This window comes from Theropithecus gelada, chromosome 9 (assembly GCF_003255815.1).
Source record: "Theropithecus gelada isolate Dixy chromosome 9, Tgel_1.0, whole genome shotgun sequence".
Taxonomy (NCBI): domain Eukaryota; kingdom Metazoa; phylum Chordata; class Mammalia; order Primates; family Cercopithecidae; genus Theropithecus; species Theropithecus gelada.
Window position 1 is genome coordinate 111,690,045 of NC_037677.1, and position 5,372 is coordinate 111,695,416.

Genomic DNA, 5,372 nt, shown 5'->3' on the forward strand with positions numbered 1-5,372 from the left:
TGATACTGTTATGGCATGGGGTCCAGGAATGCCAAAATTCTACCTCAATGTAGAGCCACCATTCCCCTTGAGGTAACCAAGGTGGGATAGATATATGTGCAAGGGCTAATGGAAGATAGGAAATCAAAGTATCACTTTATTTTTCATTTTCATTTTTTATTTAATTTTTCTGAGATGGAGTCTTGCTCTGTTGCTAGGCTGGAGTGCAGTGGCATGATGAAAGTATCACTTCATTATCATCTGAACTTGTGCCCTAAACTTCACTACAGAATATGCTGGTAAAACGGACTGGATTACAGGACTTAGAGACAAGGTCCAAAGGTCAGGATAAGAGGTAAAGAGGGAAATCTTTCTCTCCTCCTAAGCCCAGACCCTCCATGGCAATTGAGATTAAAAAAAAAAAAAATGATGAGAGAATCCAAGCACACTTGATCAAAGAGGAAAGAGAGATGATGACGTTTCCCTCTTTCATTTTCATGAGAAAGTGGCTCTCTTATTGATCTGGCTACTTGATTAGAGAAACAGTGGGGGAAAGGACTGCCATATCCACATGTGCAATTTTTTAAACACACGGTGATTCTGAACACTAGTATAAATTCCCAGTCAGTGTTCTGGCCATCTGACTAATCAGGTTATAACACCTAATTTTTAAAAGGGAGTTGGGAAGTGTGCCAAACCTGTAGAAGTCTACATCTACTGTATTCAGATTTTTATATGCATTATTTTATATAACCTTTTGACCTCTCTCCTCTATCATCACTTGAGTGATTTCATCCAGTGTCATCATTGAACATATTTTAAATAACTCTATATACTAATAATCCCCAAATTAATATCTCCATCCCCAATTGTTTTCCTAACCTCCAGCCTCTAATATCCAACTGCCTATGCAATATCTTCACTTGGATTTCGAACAGGCATCTCAAACTGGTCATGTTCAGAAGTGAGGTTCTATTCTAATCTTCCCTCCCAAACCTGCTTCTCTCATGGATTTCCCCATCTCAGTAAGTGGGAATTCCATCCTTCTAATTGCTCATGCCAAAAATTTGGGAGTTATCCTTGACTCTTCTCTTTCTCACACACCACATTCAATCAATCACCACATTCTGATGCCTCTATCTTCAAGATATACTCAGACTTTCACCACTTTTTTTCATTCTGCAATTACCACTTGGGTCCAAGCCACTGTTATCTCTTTCTTGGATTATTGTAACATCTTCCTAATAATTTATCCCCTTTCTTCCACCTTTGTTTCCCCTACAATATAATCTTAATGAAGCAGCCAGAATGGTTGCCTACAAACCTTTAAAATTGTAAGCCAGAGCATGGAGGTATTTTCAAAACCTTCCAATGACTGGTCATGGAACTAAAAGTCTCTACATTGGCCTATAAGACCCTATGTCATCTACTCCTAGTCTCCTCCTTTCTAACTTCATCTCCTGCTATGCTATCCCTCAACTCACTCTGCTCTGGGTGCTCTGGCCTTCTCCTCAAACACACCACACACACTCACAGCTCACAGTCTTGGCACTTGCTGTTCTTCTCCTCTAGGACCTTCTTCCTCCAACTGTCTGGTTCATCCACCCCTTCCTTCTGGATTTCTGCTCTGATGTCATTTTATCAGTGGGCACTTCCCTGATTATTTAAGATCACAATTCCAGGCCAGGGTGGTGGCTCACGCCTGTAATCTCAGCACTTTGGGAGGCTAAGGCAGGAGGATCACCTGAGGTCGGGAGTTCGAAACCAGCCTGACCAACTTGGAGAAAGCTCGTCTCTACTAAAAATACAAAATTAGCCGGGTGTGGTGGTGGGCGCCTGTAATCCCAGCTACCCAGGAGGCTGAAGCAGGAGAATCGCTTGAACCTGGGAGGTGGAGGTTGCGGTGAGCCGAGATTGCGCCATTGCACTCCCGCCTGGGCAATAAGAGTGAAACTCCGTCTTAAAAAGAGAAAAAAAAATTAGCTGGGCATGTTGGCATGTGCCTATATACTCAGCTACTTGGGAGGCTGAGATGGGAGGATGAGAATGAGCTCAGGAGGTTGAGGCTGCAGTGAGCCATGATCATACCGCTGAACTCCAGCCTAGGTTACAGAGTGAGACCCTCTCTCAAAAAAATTTGTTTTAATTAATTAAAATAATTTTCTTAAGAAACAGAGACTGAGGGCCGGGCGCGGTGGCTCACGCCTGTAATCCCAGCACTTTGGGAGGCCGAGGCGGGCGGATCACAAGGTCAGGAGATCGAGACCACGGTGAAACCCCGTCTCTACTAAAAATACAAAAAATTAGCCGGGCGCGGTTGTGGGCGCCTGTAGTCCCAGCTACTCGGGAGGCTGAGGCGGGAGAATGGCGTGAACCCGGGAGGCGGAGCTTGCAGTGAGCCGAGATCGCGCCACTGCACTCCAGCCTGGGCGACAGAGCGAGACTCCGTCTCAAAAAAAAAAAAAAAAAAAAAAAAAAAAAAAAAAAAAAAAAAAAAAGAAACAGAGACTGAAACTAGAACTCAACAGCCATTTTGAATCCAAGGCAGCTCTAAAATGCTCAGCAGCAAGAGTTCCTGAATCTCTACTGCTTAGCTAGCAATACGACTCAACAACTCTCCAGTGTTTGCTTCTCTATGTCTAATCACCAGTAGACAGAAATCTCTTCATCTTCTACTCTATGTCTCCACGTCATTAGTTGTTATTAATCCGCAAGTTCTTCTTACTCATAATTTTTACTTTCTTGTAACTGTTACTCAGGTCTTTTTTTTGCCCCTTCCTATCTAATGATCTCTCTTTTTCTGCACAAAGTTTTAGCCTCAGCTCTTGATTTTAATTACTTCTTTCTGTGTGTGTGTGTGTGTGTGTACGTATGTATGTATGTATGTATATTTGAGACAGAGTCTTGCTTTCTGTCTCTCCTAGGCTGGAGTGCAGTGGTGCGATCAGCTCACTGCAACCTCCGCCTCCCGGGTTCAAGCGATTTTCCCAAGTAGCCTCTCCAGTAGCTAGGACTACAGGCAGGCGCACGCCACCACACCTGGCTAATTTTTGTATTTTTAGTAGAGACAGGGTTCCACCATGTTGGCTGGGCTGGTCTCAAACTCCTGACCTCAAGTGATCTGCCTGCCTCGGCCTCCCACAGTGTTGGGATTACAGGCGTGAGCCACTACACTTGATCCTTTCTATATTTCTTTTCTTTTTTTTTTTTTTTTGAGACGGAGTCTCGCTCTGTGGCCCAGGCTGGAGTGCAGTGGCCGGATCTCAGCTCACTGCAAGCTCCGCCTCCCGGGTTTACGCCATTCTCCTGCCTCAGCCTCCCGAGTAGCTGGGACTACAGGCGCCCGCCACCTCGCCCGGCTAGTTTTTTGTATTTTTTAGTAGCGACGGGGTTTCACTGTGTTAGCCAGGATGGTCTCGATCTCCTGACCTCGTGATCCGCCCGTCTCGGCCTCCCAAAGTGCTGGGATTACAGGCTGGAGCCACCGCGCCCGGCCGGCCCTTTTTATATTTCTTAATTCAAATTCCCCAAAGTGAGAATTTGGGTGTCCCAGTGCATCCCAGTGTTTGATTGGCACTGTCATGCCAATCAACTTGTAAAACTGCTAGTGAGCCTAGGGATTGGCTGCCCGCGGGTTGGTGCTTGCCTCTGTTGTAATCAGTAGCTGAGGAGAGCAGAATCATGTGTACAAAACACAGCTGCATAAGTGGGCTTTATCAGTGGAGGACATGTGCAGGACAGTTTTCCTCAGAAAGTGTTAAGGGCCTGTCTCCCATCATAATTATCTAGTACAGATGGTAAAGGAGTTAAAAATCTAGAAGCATCTAGATATTTTACTTAACCAGGTAGATGAACACACCAAAGGCAGAAATTTACCTTGAGAGTCTATGATTCTAATGCGTCTCAGAAGGAAATAACTTAAATAATATCTTCATGGGTACTAAGTTAGTTACAATCCTTCAGGAAAAGCATGTAGACAACATTATGGACAGTTCAAAGAATACATCTTTTTAAAGAGCAGTGATAATTAAGTAAATAAGAAACTATTCTGGTTAAAAAGGGTTATAGAAAACAATATGATACATTTATGTTCGTTTTTACAGGGTATATAACCAACCCTTATTTTGAATGGCCTGTTCCATTTTATCTTCTTCATCTTAAAAATGACTGAGCTAGACAAGAAATAGTGTAAAGAAGGTCAGCTACAAATATTACACTGGCAAGATAGAGCCCACAGGTGAACGACTAGGACTTTTAAGTTGGGAGAAAAACGGTAGAAATTTGATAAGAGCTATAAAATAATAAATGTTAAAGAGAAGGATGATTGGATGCTTATTTACATTTTCTAATAATAAGGGAATAAAAAGACACTTGATAAAATGAAAAGGCAGAAAAATTTAAAACTCATGAGTCTTTTTTCAAACTTAACAATTAACTTTATAAGTTCAATCATAGGATAATTGCTACAGATAGTTTAGAATGATTCAGAAAGATTAAGCATTCATGGGAATGAGGATAGCGTTTCCAGCACCAGAGTTAAAATTAATGAGCATTAGAAAGTCCTGAGACTTTAGGGCATACACTGAGCATAAGCCAGAGGAAATGTTCCCAGCTGGTGTAATATTGTCGACCTGCCAGGATTGCTGGAGATCTACAAGCCTCTGAGCATGTACTGGGGGTTAGCACTGGCTTCTCTGGTGGTTTCCTTTGAGTCATTGCACCCTCAAAGGCCATATTACCAACACAGTATTGCTGCTTTGCTGTTTATTCATTCATATTTTTGGTGTCTGGCTAGCTCAAAATGCCCATATTTTTCCCCCTTTTAATGAGGCTGTTTTTTTTCTAATTTTGAGTGATCATTTTCAGTTTTACCCTTTCTAATCTTTCTCTAATAAGTATTTCATTTTGACTGGTCTGCATGTTTAAAAGAAGATCGTTTGAGCCAAGAATCTGTCGGTAATGATGTTATTATTTATGCAGAGGAGAGTTGGGATAATCTTAGAGATTGACATTTCCTTAAGCACCCTCCTAGCCATTAAAAATAGCAGAACTGTTGCTGATGATATCTGCCAGACTTGAGTTTAGGAAGAGTGTTTCCCAGTGAAGACCTAACCTTTCATTTTAATTCTCCCCTTAGGTTCATTCACTGTGTAGTCAGAGATGCCAAAATTCCTCTGCTAGTTTTGATCTCCACTTAGGGGATGTAAGCAGCTACCTACCATAACTGACTTGAGATATATGTCAAATCTTTCATCCAGGAGCCACTCTGTCTCAAATCTCACCATTAGTATTTAACTCCTTTGTGTTCATTCCCTCTTTTGGTATGCTTTTAAAAAATAAGCATTCCCTCCATGGATGAGATATTAGGCTAAGATCACTAGAAGATGTTAGTG